Source organism: Astatotilapia calliptera, chromosome 11 (genome assembly GCF_900246225.1).
Source record: "Astatotilapia calliptera chromosome 11, fAstCal1.2, whole genome shotgun sequence".
NCBI classification, from domain to species: domain Eukaryota; kingdom Metazoa; phylum Chordata; class Actinopteri; order Cichliformes; family Cichlidae; genus Astatotilapia; species Astatotilapia calliptera.
In genome coordinates, this window is record NC_039312.1 from 12,382,930 (window position 1) to 12,396,862 (window position 13,933).

Here is a 13,933-nt window from a genome sequence, read left to right on the forward strand (position 1 = left end):
ATTGAGCTGTTTGATTCGCTCTGTGGGTCACTATGTAATCTTGGGTCATTAGTTATTAGAGGAGCAGGTTAGGTGCTCTAACTCCTAATCAATATATCAAAAAATCATTCTATGACCATGTTTTTTGTAGAATCCAGGCCCAGAAAAGCCTAAGAAGATAAGTTAGATAAAAAAACTACGTTTGATACGGCCTTTCGTTGTGTTTAATGAGATATCTGGATGTCTATGTCTATGACATTTGTTGTAGATGTAGGCTTGATTTTCTTCTGTAGTCTGTAGGAAGTTTACCATCAGATTTTTTTTCCTTCTATAATGTTGTGCTGGTCAGACCTTCTTGTATTCACTTTAGAACAAGACACCCGGATGAATTGTCCCTGCAACCACGAGTCAGTAATGCGATTAGACATCACAATATCCGGCGCAACATCTGCTCCCATTTCTTTAGTTGAATCTATGAAAAATTCCACATTTTTATACAACAAATACAAATTGTTGTTAAAGTTAACTTTTATATCAATCCGGCTTCAACAATGCAGATGGTTTTAGAGTATTAGACTGTACTCTCTTCTCTTCTCTGTTTATATTCAAAATTAAGAAAGGCAGTCCACAGCTGATCCACATTATGAATTATTAAGCTTTATGATGATAACTGATGGATTTTCCCTTCACATGTTTGGCTCATTATCCTGAGTCAGTTAAATATTTCAGAACGGCCGACCATACCAAAGGTTTTATTTTAACAGATCCAGTTTGAAAGTCCTTTGCTCTTTTGCTTTCTGCTGATATCTTCTTTTATCATTTCATCATCTTCTTCTGCACTTCAGTCATTTGGACCAATAACTAAGACTCGTGAAAGAGACAGAGGTCAGTAGCCTGTCATATTGAATAAGATTCAAATTCAGACATTTACCTAACCTTAATTTGCCAACTAAGCCCAGAGACTGGCTGGATTTGAATGTATAAAATCTCTTTGGGGCTTTAAAACACAGAGCATCAGAGCCTTTTACTCCACCACACATGGCTGCATTTGGGTCCACTTTATGTGCTTACTTAAAATTTGTTTTTTTACGATTCCCATTTTCTTACACAAGGAGCAAATGAGATCAGGCCACTTTTACTGTCATGGTTTTTCTAGTAGAAAGAAACGTCTGATCCTTTGTTAGACACACCTACATTTTATGAAAACTTTAGGGAAAGATTGATGTGGAGGCAGAAAAGAAAGAAAATAAAAATCCTTCTCACATCCACAAATAAGTCCAATGTAGAATCTCACTCACTCAGCAGTCTTTCCAGGTACATCTCTTGTCATCCCCAGCGTGTCTTATCTTTTTTAGATGGAGTGTATTTGTCAGGTTGAGTGGGCAGTCTATTTATTATCTATTTATTTATTGCCTGCTAAAAGACAATATGACAGAAAACGTTTCTGAAAGTCTCAGAAACACCATGAGTGAGCAAAAAAAAAGGTTCTGGTCTAAACAGTTTCTTAGTGACCGCATACATTGGGGTACATATCTCAGCCAAAAAAAGCTGGATTTTGTGGGATAGTCAAAAACTCTGGACACATTTCGATACATATTATACAGCAACTCGGAGTAGATTACATTAGATGAAACTTTATTAATCCCTCGGGTGGATTCCTCCAGGAAATTCAGTAGAAGTTTTGAGCTGTAGCTCAGAAGCTTGATGGTATAAAAACCTGGAGATGCTGGGGATTGAACCCAGGACCTCAGACATGCAAAGCATGTGCTTTACCACTGAGCTACATCCCCTGACAACATAATGAAGCCTGGGAATGAATTTAAACTGAATGAGACAATGGAAAGCGTTCTTGTATGTTTTCAAGGCAGTTCTCCCAAATGTCGTCTGGAATACATTCTCCAAAGTAATTTTCCCGCTTAGCAGAAGAGGAGGCGCCTGCAGACAAGAGAGCGTCAGGTGGGATTTTAACATATTTTTCTACATGCTACTCTCTATTATAGTCTCAAAATTAATTTATACCTGACGTTACCTGCAGGTAGCAGGGATAAGATGTTACTTTGCAATCCCTATTTCCTTTGTAACTGCTTGAAAGAAGCAAAGACCCCCATTCATGCAAATATCGTATAAATATATACCAGATTTGGTGGGGGTTTTAGCAGTGGGTAATGCTAGGGATACAGGGTTAAGATTGAACTAAGATTAACTCTGTTTCAAGCTCCATACAAGACTGAATATGATTGAGCTGTTGTTAAAACCTCACTTATTAGTAGTAGTGGGAGTTAACTGGATTGCACACTTATTAAGAAAGAAATTAGACATTCTCAAACAGATGCAATTAGTTTCCCAATTAGAGAGAAAGGAAGAGTTTTCCCAAACTATTTCAACAAATATAAAATAAAACATGTAGTGTCACAGTAGAGTAGGAGAGCATCTTTAAGAACAAAGTCAAAGGTGACAACAGGAGAGTACAACAACAGGGCCATTTGAAATGTATTTGAAATTGTGCAGAGTTCCTATTGGTAAGCTGGATGTTGAGGTGTGTGTAGGTGGCACTGATCACATAGCTGGTTGCTATAAAAGCAGGGTGATTGCTGTTCAGCAGCCACGGATCACATCATAAACTGACTGACAGCAAATACAATCTCTGAAAACTGATCTGTGTGGCTTGTTGTCCAAACAGGAGCAGATATGGGGAAAAGCAACTTTGAACTGGCACTTTGCCTCGTACTAACGGCTGCCTGTGGCTTAAAAGGAAACATTGAACGTGACACACAAATTTTTATTGGGAAAAAGAACTGGACACAAGCAAGACTATTCTGCCAGACACATTATGTTGACTTGGCTACTTTGGAGATGATAAATATGAAAGTTATTATACCATTTTTGGTCCAAAGGAATATCCCAAACACTTGGATTGGTCTGCTCAGAGATCCTGAAGATGACTCATTCTGGAAGTCTATAAATCTAAGGTCAGTGTCAATTTTGAAATTACCTTTATGTCAATATCCATGTCTGTTTATGCTGATTTTGAGATGATTGTTGTGTTGATTTCAGAACAGGTGAAGGTGTCTCAGGTGATGACCTCTCACATACCAGCAAATGGGCCTCTGCACAGCAGGACTACTGTGCAGTTGTAGGAGATGACCTCATGTGGTACAGTGCACAATGTTCAAGTATCAATAATGTCTACTGTTCCCGAGGTGATGTAATCCAGTATCACACTGTTATGCTCAGTTGGTATGACGCTGTAAAGTACTGTATGGAAAACTATGGTTACCTAGCCACTGTCACCCAGGTAAACTCAGGTGATGTTGACAAACGGGGCTGGATTGGACTGTATCGAGTGGGAGGCAAGACCTGGAACTGGACGGGTAGTTTAGCATCTAGCTACAGAAACTGGGCACCAGGACAGCCACTCACTGCAGACTGTGGCTCTTTGCATGCTTTTATCGGAGGCTGGGTAGGCTATGCTTGCTCTGAAAAGTTTAACCCTTTTTGTTTTGTTGACAACCTGGTGGTGGTGAATGAGAACAAGACATGGGAGGATGCCTTGATTCACTGCAGAGAGATGAAAGCATCATGTGCTGGTTGTACGTACGACCTCCTGAGCCTGACCGATGTCTCTCAGTACAACTATGTCAGAGACAGGATCTACAGAGCAACCACTGATGAGGTTTGAGTTTATTAGTTTTGAATTATAGATGTTCTTCTAAATGCATCACTTGTTCATAGATTCTGCATTAAACACCAGAGGAGTTCACGTTCAAGTGGCTTTACTCTTTCTACTAGTTCAGTGCTTTAAGGCAGGCTGTGCTGTGGAGATGTCCTTTCATGTCCAATGTGTTTAAAATCTATACTGTACAAAACAACTGCATGGGGGGGGGGAAGGAGGGGGTGGGGGTAAATTAAAAAAAGGATCAATATTCATTTCAGGAAAGGCTTCACTAAAGCCTCGGTAATGAGTATTTGTGTCCGGCTTAATTTGCAAATAGAAATCTCTTATATCAACACTTCCACAGCCAGGAGTGACTCTCCCAGTTTTGTCCTGTGTTTCTCAGGCTTGGATTGGCTTGCGCTTCCTGGGAGGAAAATGGTTTTGGTTAAATGGAGACAAACCAGGTCCCAAAGATATGCTGCCGGACTGTCCGTCCAACTGGGAACACTGTGGGACTTTGTCCAAGTTTGACACAAACAGCACGTGGATGATCAGGGACTGCGCAGACAGAAGAAACTTTGTCTGCATTGAAGTGACCCCATAGTGAATGAAACTGGCAGCTTAACATCAAATGCGATAGTAATGGTTGTTCTATCTGTACGTTAGAGTTATGCACTAATCAAATCTATGCTAAGTGTGATGCTAATATTATTTATTAATCCTTTCATTGTAACACACATTATACCATATACATATGTTATGATCTCTGAAAACAACGGTGTACTCTGAGGTTGTAGATACTTTAAAACGAGAAGTGCAGATCAGGCAAGATCAGTTGCATCATTAAAACACGAAAGCATTACATGGCTTTGAGCTACAGTGACAAAGGCTCCTTTAATGACAGATATATTATTCAAGGACCTTAAATGACTTTAGATGACTTCTTGAAAACCCATCTGTTCTCTGATTGGATTGTTACATTTGTGATTGACATGACATTGACCAATCAGATGAAAGGAAGAAAAACAGGGTCAAAATTCGTACTTGTAACTTGCAGGGTTTTTTTCTGGCTAAGTCCACACACAAATCTTTTTTACGCACACACAAATCTTTTTACACATACAAAAAATTTTACACACACACAAATTCTTTTTACACATACAAATCCTGATTTACAAGTACAAAACTGACTTACAAGTACAAAATATTTATGACCACATGTTGAGCCCATAGCAAAGCTCTTCAATCTGCAAAAGCTTTCACCTTCAATCCTCCAAATGATAACACCACAAGAACAATGGACACCTGAACCAAGACGAGCAAATCATGCCTGTCAAAGCTATGTCAGTGTCGAGGACCACTGAAAGGCATCCAGAGATGATTCCCCACATCTGTTTAACATGGCAGAGGTTTATCGATGATGCAAATGTGAAAAAAAAACAGAAAAAAGCTCCTGGCCTCTCAGCTTGCCCAGTTCAAGCCATTGTTAACAGGAGATGGATACACCATACAGATGGCAATAATGTAACGGATGGATGTAAACAGGCAAGGAGCTTTATGACAGCACTGTCTGAAATGAAAGGAGAGAGATCCCTTTTTTCGGTATTATTTAATTAATGTCTATTTCTAAATGTGATAGTAAGGCAAGCGTTACTTGCCTTACTTTTCCTGATGGAACTCCACTGCGTAATGTCTGCATTAGTCTTACACATGCCACATTTTATACACAAATTTGAGTTACAGTATGCTTAACTATCTACTCTCAGAGTGACTTAGTAGCATATAACAGTAGGCAGTTGATACCAGAGAAAACTGTTGAGCCATGAAATGAAGCCAGAGGTGGCCTCATACATGCATACTACTACTACTACTAATGATGATGATGATAATAATAAATAAATAAATAAATAAATAAATAAATAAACCACCCTTCTCAGTTTTGTTATGAATGGTGAAACCATGCAAAGGCCTTTTTACAGTGAGTAAATATGCTTTTGAATCCTCTAAAATTTGACTTTTTATCACAAGAGTCTGTGTTGAACTGCAGTTTTTGCCACTTCAGCATGGACTTACAGTTTTTTCTGATTGCTTAAGCACATTTTTTGTAACTATTGGCTAATTTTGCAAAACTCTTCACACAAATAAGAAAACCTGTCACCCAATAATCAAAACATTGTAGTTCTCTTGCAAAAGCAAACACAGCTAGATTAACTCTTCACACCTTCGTAAAAATGGTGTTTCCGTATCAAACAGTACACACAAGCCATCATCTACTAAGCACACAATGCGCCAACTGCACACTGATGGTATGAATACAAAACACATCTGGCTTTTGCTTTCTCTGTGCACAAGGTAGGCTATGTCAGTTTGAGCTCATACTTCTGTCATAGATCCATAAGCATAGAGGGATCCAAACTTCAAGTACTGGTGTTTATTCAAACACATCAAAACAAACACAAGTGTTTATTTCCAAGTATAGGATTATTTGCAATCGCCATAATGACTATATGGGTTACTTGGTCTGCAGTGAACATGCTTCCTCTGCCCCAGCATCTGGTCATCTAGCAATTCTGTAAAGTAACAATTTCAGTATTTTTACATCAATGGTATTGGTGTGTTTCTCATCAGCATATGGCAGTGCTACAAATCTTTGTGCAAAGTGACTGTACTAACCGATTCTCATTTCAAGATGTCCCTATGGTACTTGCTACAGTGTAGCGGCTCGAGTTAGGCTGGACCCGTTGGCCAGCTTCCCTCAGGGTCATTCCACGGTTGATTACATGGTCCACTATTGTAGCTCTGATGTCATCAGCAATTCTATTTCTTACTCTTCCTACCCTTCCTCTCCCCCCTCCTCATCTTCCTCTCCCCCCTCCTCGTCTTCCTCTTGCTCCTCCTTGTCCTTGTCGTCCTCTTCATCCTACTTCTTCACCTCCACGTCCTCTTCCTCGGCCTCCTCTACTTCTCACTCTTTCTGCTCCCTCCATTGTACTCCGCACACACAGCTTACCTGTATTATAGTGCTTAGGCTGATTGCAAAGTGAACTAATTATCTAAGAAAGTTTTCACATGTGAAAGTGTGCCAGACAGTTGGCAAATTAGTGTTAATGATAGCCATACATGTGTATACTTTTGCTAGGAGTGTGTTGGAAATTTGGTAATTGAGTGTTGTGCAGTGAATTGTGCCTACAGTTGTGCAAAGTGTGTGTTACAAAATTGCAAACTGAGTGCAAAGCAGTTTTTGTGCTTTTAGTTTTGCAAACTCAGTGAGTGGTTTTGCTATAAGTCTGAATAGTTTTAGAGATTGTGCTACAGGAATCACAGTTAGGGTTTAAGCATTCAGAAAAAACTGTAATTCCCTGTTGATATGAAGTAAATCTCTTTTAGCGACCTCTTGTGTTTTGCTTCCCCCTGGTGGTGATTACAGTTTGTCTCAGGACCAGCTACTACCTACTTGTATTTGCTTTTTTTTTTAACTTTCCACCCTCATGTCAGTCTAAGCAAGCTGCTCATAACATTTCCAATAAACTAACCATTTATTTCTAAACTTAATGTTGCTAAAGTTCTCTCCAACTTCACTAAAACATTGCTACTCATAAAACGTGCCACGTCTGGGTGCATAAAACAGGGACCAAGTCTCTCATTAGTAATACAGCGCTTACCCTGCCATTTGATTGCCTTTGACTGGGATCCTCACTCACTCTGCTGTGTGTTGTGACACCTGACTGACGAGCCCAGCAAAACACACACACAGACAGAGAGGGAGAGAGAAAGAAAGAGAGAGAGAGAGTGAGATCAGCAGGAGAGAATTCTCCCTCAACTTTTAGTTGATACAGTGAGGTAGTTTGGAGCAAAGTGTTGATTCAGCTGCTCATCTGCACCTCGGTCCGCACCACGATAGGTTTCTGTCATATTCTAGTGTCTCATCTTAGCCCGTAGTGTTAGCATGGCTAAAAGATGAATGAGGAAAATGATGGATATGTGTTTAGGAGCCAGTCAGGTTATGTTCCTCACTTTTTATTTCTTACTCTGGCTGGGATTAAATCTAACTGTCTAAACACACAGGACTCTCACATGGCCACCAACTAGTAAATCTGAATGACTTTCTGTTTGCGTATAAACCATGTTGTGACTTTATTTTGAAGGGCTTTATCATTTTTATTGTTATTGTTGGGCTTTTATTGTTATTGTTATGATATCATTATAATGATATCATTGTAAGGATAATTATGTGCAAGGATTATTATTATACACATTTCTAGGTCTGACTTCTAACTATTACGTAAGCTTACCTGTCCTCACACCTTTCTTTCTCCTGTTTATGGAAAAACACCCTCAAATACCACCATAACAGAGGCGCACGTGTGTGTCCACTGTTCAGTGTGTCTTCTCAAGATGACCTTTGTCAAATACAATGAAACTATTTAACTTGTTCCATTATATCGAAAGAAATGACTAGTAGTAGACTAGTAATAACTAGTAGCACTGGCCGAGTTGAGTTAGTTGTGGGGCAGTTGATCAGTTTTATAGCTTTTACAACTTTTAGATACAGCCTCTATTTTTTTGTGCTTTTAAGGAGGATTTGTTCGCCTTCGGAGAGCTCCTGAGAGATTTGAAATTTAAATTTTGCTCTCCAAAAATCAACACATAACATAAATATTTTATAAACATTTTGGTTTATGCCATGCTTTAAAACATTATGTCTCCAAAACAAGTAGTTGACATTATTTATTTAACCTTTATTTATTAGGTAGTCCCACTGAGACTCAATGTCTCAAATACAAGAGAGACAACATATTAAAATTACAACAATAAAAAAAACAAAAAACATAAAAAGAGCAAAGAATTGTCTAATGTTTACACAGTCATGTCAAAAACAGGAACTAGTTCCCAGTGATGATTTCACAAGGTCATTTGTATGTCTTTTAAAGTCTGCAAGTGAAATCGATCATCGAGAGAGCTTCTATAATCTAGTCCTTGAAGACGGGGCAGAAAATGCCTTCTTTCTTAGTTCTGTACGAACTGTAATGATGTCCTGCGACTGTAAATGTTATTTTTGAGAGCTTGTTTTACTTTTACAACCTGTATTTAAAGAAAAGAACCAGACTTTCAACAGCTTCACTGTCAAAGAACAATAGTATGCTATATTGACCTGGGGTAGTTTCAGAGTAGTTTCATACCTGTTCGAGGATAAACTTTACTGTGGTTTCTTATTGCTGTTAAAATGTTCTTTAATATAGATAGGAGGCCAGAGAAGAAGAAAACAGCGCCTGCAGATAGAAACCTCTTACCTTCACAAAAAGAAATGCATGAGTGTCCTTTACATATTGTACAGGACACGTCCTGTAATTCTATCAGTGACATGCCAATGTCATGGAAGAAAATGACCTTTATTTAACCTCACTTATGACAAGCAAGTGGTGCTTTATGCAGACAGACACCACACACACAGCTGTTATTGAGTGCCTCATTCTTTCACCCCTGTATGCTTAATAATGTGATTTAATTGTATAAAAAATAACTTCAAACCATTGATGAATTATAAATTAGTTAAGCTAAGCATAAGCATAGCATTGGGATGTAAAAAAAAAATGTTGGATTTTAGTTTTTCCACTCCCCCATTTTCCTTTCTTGTCATCAGCTTTGCCACTATCATGTGTCAAAGTATTTTACTCTCCCATAGACCAAAACCTCAGCACACATACTTTACATTCTTGTGTCTGTGTCATTGTCTCTCTTTTCTAACCTTGCAGGTATCAGACGGATACAGTCTACCTCGGCTTTTTTCTGCTGTGTGACAGAACAAGGAATGGCACCACTATACGGCATGAGAAAATGTAACACCAAAGAAAATCTACGCGGATAACTAACCAGCATACTTGTACACAAACACCTTATTAAACAAAAACAAACACATCGCAATTTGAAAACTGTGTTTTTGTTTATGCTATCTTTTAACCAAGGAGAAAGCTGAAAGTTTTCTTCTCAGAACGACCTCTATATCCTGCCCAGGACAAATAAACGGAAAATGCCCAGCAACCATCAGACCAAAACAGTGCAACATATTCCACAGAAAGATGAGCACCGGGGATACCTGGAAACTTAGCAGATCTTCAAATGGCAGAAACAGGACAATATGTGTGTGTGTGTGTGTGTGGGGGGGGGGGGGGGGGGGGGGGCATGACCAAAAAAGGAGAAGGAGAAGGAAATGAAAAATAACATGTATGACAAAGGCTCACACAAGCATGTCTTTATTTAAGGCTACATTTAGAGGTAAGCCTTAATAATTCAGGCAAAATTTTACTTTCAAACATAAAAACTGATAAATATATAACACTATACAAAAAATGAATAGAGTAGAAAATAGGAAAAAATTCTTACTTGATATCTGAATTTGTAAGTTTTGCCACTTCCAAAGGAATGAACAGTTTCTACTTTTTATGGTATTTTAATTTTTTAATGAAAAGAGATAGCATATAAAACAAAAATCCAGAAACACACATTACATAGAAGTTATAAAACGGTTTGCATGTCACTGACTGAAATAAGTATTTGATCTCGAATAACAGCCAGAATTCTGGTTCCCACAGCTTGGCTGTGTGCCCATGTGACCCACTGATCAATCAATCCTGATCGCAACTCATTATATGTGCAAAGCACACCTGTCCGCAGAAACAATTTCTTCCATCCCATGCAAAAGGATGTAAGGGACAAGATTATAAACACACACAATGGACTGAACAACATGGCCATCACCAAGAAGCTTGCCGAGAAGGTGACAAGTGTTGCTGTGATTATTCAGGAATGGAAGAAATATAAAAAAGACCATCAATCGCCCTCAGTATGAATCTCCAAGCAAGGTCTTGCCTCACTGGTTGTGGATTACCATAAGAACTTATTTCCCTCAGCCAGAACAAATTGTACATGTACAATGACAATAAAGAGCTATTCTGTTATATTTTAGTAGATGGGTCTCATGATATAACAGTGACCCAAAACATACTGCCAAGGCAAGAAAGGGCTAAAGAAGAAGCACATTAAGATCATGGAGGGGCTTAGCCAATCCGTAGCAAATCCATAGAAAAACCTGTGCAGGGAGCTGAAGCTTCAACTTGATTTAGTGTTTCTGTAAATACGCTAGAAAATCCAACCTGGGACAAAAACTCAATGCATTTAGGCATGTAGACATGGTCAAGATGACCCCCTGAAATTCAAACCAGCATCAGAATGAGAACGAAAGGTGATGTAAGTGACTTTGAAGGAGACATGACCGGACAGTCTGAGTAATTCAGAAACTGCTGATCTTTCGGAAATTAAAGAACTGAAGGCAAAAGGGACCTAACCTGTTGCTAGCAAGGTGGTCTATATGCTACTGTCAGGGAGTTGGTGTGTGTATTTTCCTGACTTCTATCCACTCTGAAAGCAGCAGGGACAGCAAATGAGTCTATTTAAAGGATTCATCGACTCACCGTTATGTCAAAGCATCCTTTGCAGTTCAAAGCAGTGCTTAGCTTAGAGCATGATAATAATGTCTATCAACATATATAACAGAGTTTCTCAACTACGTTTAAGAATGTCCTCTCTGAGGGACATTATGACAGGCTTTGTTCCTGCTATCCCCATACACACGCAGATGTTTATGTAGCAACAGTGACTTTGGTCTCTGATACATGTGTAAATGCGTCAACACAGCAGCCAATCTCACATCCACACCGGACACGTGTACACACAATTGTTTATATCCCAAATAAAGAGGAGGAGGAGGAGGAGGGAGCACTTAGTCAGGTAAAATAAGAAAGACGCTTTTAACAAGACAGTGTCTTAGAACATTGTCACCGCACACACCACTGCCACTGAACCATCAGCTCAGGTAAGCACAGGTATGGTGCAGCGAGGTACAATGGGAATTAGGACTTAGGAATCAGGCGCCAAGGTTATGATTCTTTGTAGTTGCTGTTCGGTGATGGTGTAGGTGTGCTGAGCTTGCTTTAAGAGAGTGCTTAGCAAATCTTTTTTGTTTTGTAGACTTGTTAAGGGCATCTAGGATATTTGGTTTATTTATGCACCGAGTCTTCCAATGTCATTTAGAACTCGGGGATGACGCTGAGGCTAATTTCCTCGGACCCCATACATTTTAAAAGACTGCAAAACTTTATCTTTTTCCATATTTAGGATGTTTTTTGTCTTGGTGTCTTCTTTGCATATTCAGAATTGAAAAGTCAATTCTGGATAGATCAAATCAATGATCTTGTAAAAACGAAACATGTTGCTGCTCTGTTTTCTGATGGGCAAATTATGGTTCAGCCATTCTAGTGCACTGGCGATGCATTGGCAGTCTGAATGTAGCTTCAAACAAGCGGTCTACCTACCTCGTACTACTTGTGTTTTTGCTGACATTGGTCCATCGGTGAGCCATAGAGAACTACAAACTTATAGCTTACAAAGAGCTGAAGTGAAACTGAGAAAGGTGTCCACTGCAACCACGGTCTGTTTGTTTTGGGGTTGTTGTTGTTTTTTTCATTTTTGATGGGTTTTTTCAGAAATTCTCCCATTCCTGGTAAACTCCGTTATCACTCTGTGCAGTTGTGATTTTGGATCAATGCATGGTGAAAAAAAATCAGACGGCATATTTATGCATCAAGGTGTTTTTTGATCTTCTTGACAGGCAAATCTGATGTGTTTTAAAAGCACGAGGTGTCTTTTATCTTGCTGGGTTTTGTGCGTGGTTTGAAAAGAGGCATGGCTGTTAAAAATCCAAACAGTGATGGAAAATCACTTTTAGCAAGAGAGAGAAGAGCCAATAAGAGAAAAGGTGCTAAATTTCTAGAATGCCTTGACTCTTGCCAGCCCAGGGGTCTTCCAAGGTCATTCAGAACTCGGGGATGACGCTGAGGTTAATTTCCTCAGACACCATACATTTTAAAAGACTGCAAAACTTTTCTTTCTTTTTTTTTCCACTGAGCATGTTACTTCCAAAACAAACGATACTGGAAAGCACATGACAGCATTCATCCAGTTGCAATGAACATTTGCAGAGCTGAGCGTAGGCTGAGGGAAAGGACCCGCTGGGTTCCTCCCCAAAACAAAAAGCGATCCGCTGTTTACTCTCCAAACACTCGGAGTGCATCCCTGCTGACGAGACACCGACCTCTCACACGGCAAGGGCAATCTTCCCGAGGAGAGGGCAGAGCGTGCGCTGTTTGGCTCTCTTATGTATGCATGTGAGAAAAAGTGATGTCTCGCAATCGTGTCTCACCATTTCTCTCCATCTGTCTCATTCAGTTGTGTTGAAGATGGGCCATCTCACTCTTGTGGCTTTTCTCACAGGTAAACAAAACAGAAATGCAGAAAATGACATTAAAGACAAAGTCCACATAAAATCCATAGAATTCATATTTTATCACCCTTGCTTCTCTTGCAGTGCTGTTCGGCCTTTTTGTGGAAGCCGAAGCAAGTAAGGTCAAAACTACGTGCACCTAACCTTGAGAATGGGTTTGTCGCAGTCCTGGTTTATAAACAAGCCATCCACAAATGTATTTCTCCCTACAATCAAAGTCATTCTTCTGCAGCCCTGACTAATATTTTTAGAGTCAAACTGTTTGCAGAAGGTCATCGCAGAGCAGATAAATCAGTTTGCTTAGTTCTAATAATAGCTACTCAACTGATAATTCACAGAATGTCATTACTACACCATATTTATTTATTTCCATTTGCTTTACATTCTCTCTTTCCTCTGGTTCAAGGAAACCAAATGCTGTCACACTTCACGACTACTTCAAATTTGTCACTAACTTCTTTTTCCCTCTCTTATATCGCCTCCTTCATGTGTCTGAAGATTCATTTGTTTACAGTAAGTGTACATGCTCTTATTTCTTTTATCATATACAATTTGAAATCTACCACATCAATAATATGTGCTCATTAAAAAGTTATAAAAGAACAGAGTATGACAATGTGTATTCTGTTCAGTTTAATCCATATCATAAATGAAAATGTGCTGGTTCTCTGCTTGATTTGCGGATGTGTTTGCTTTGCATCAAACAGACTATGAAAGCCTACGGATTGGAGGACTGGTCTTTGCCATCTTGTTGATCAGTGCAGGAATCGGTTTTTTGCTTTGTAAGTACTGTAATCGCAACAAAAACACACACATGGACAAAAATGTGCCTCTGAACCTCTGTAGAAAAAAAAGGTCACTGTAATTGAATTGGGACTGACTACATCATGGTTTCTCTCCACAGATGGCAAATGCAAGAAGAGAGGGTAAGCTGTTCTTTTTGTGTCTTTTTTAAGCCTCAC

General features: G+C 39.2%; 2 long non-coding RNA genes and 1 other non-coding gene across 3 annotated transcripts; 2 read left to right on the forward strand and 1 right to left on the reverse strand.

Moving 5' to 3' along the window:
• Nucleotides 1-1,697: 1,697 nt before the first annotated feature.
• trnaa-ugc (transfer RNA alanine (anticodon UGC)) lies at nucleotides 1,698-1,769 on the reverse strand. The gene has a single exon. It is a non-coding gene; the product is annotated as a tRNA-Ala (tRNA).
• A 1,077-nt stretch (nucleotides 1,770-2,846) lies between these two features.
• LOC113031340 (uncharacterized) lies at nucleotides 2,847-3,332 on the forward strand. The gene is made up of 3 exons (XR_003273719.1): nucleotides 2,847-2,948; nucleotides 3,034-3,132; nucleotides 3,275-3,332. It is a non-coding gene; the product is annotated as an uncharacterized LOC113031340 (long non-coding RNA).
• A 9,740-nt stretch (nucleotides 3,333-13,072) lies between these two features.
• Nucleotides 13,073-13,727, forward strand: LOC113031587 (uncharacterized). The gene is made up of 3 exons (XR_003273753.1): nucleotides 13,073-13,126; nucleotides 13,470-13,484; nucleotides 13,679-13,727. It is a non-coding gene; the product is annotated as an uncharacterized LOC113031587 (long non-coding RNA).
• Nucleotides 13,728-13,933: the final 206 nt, after the last annotated feature.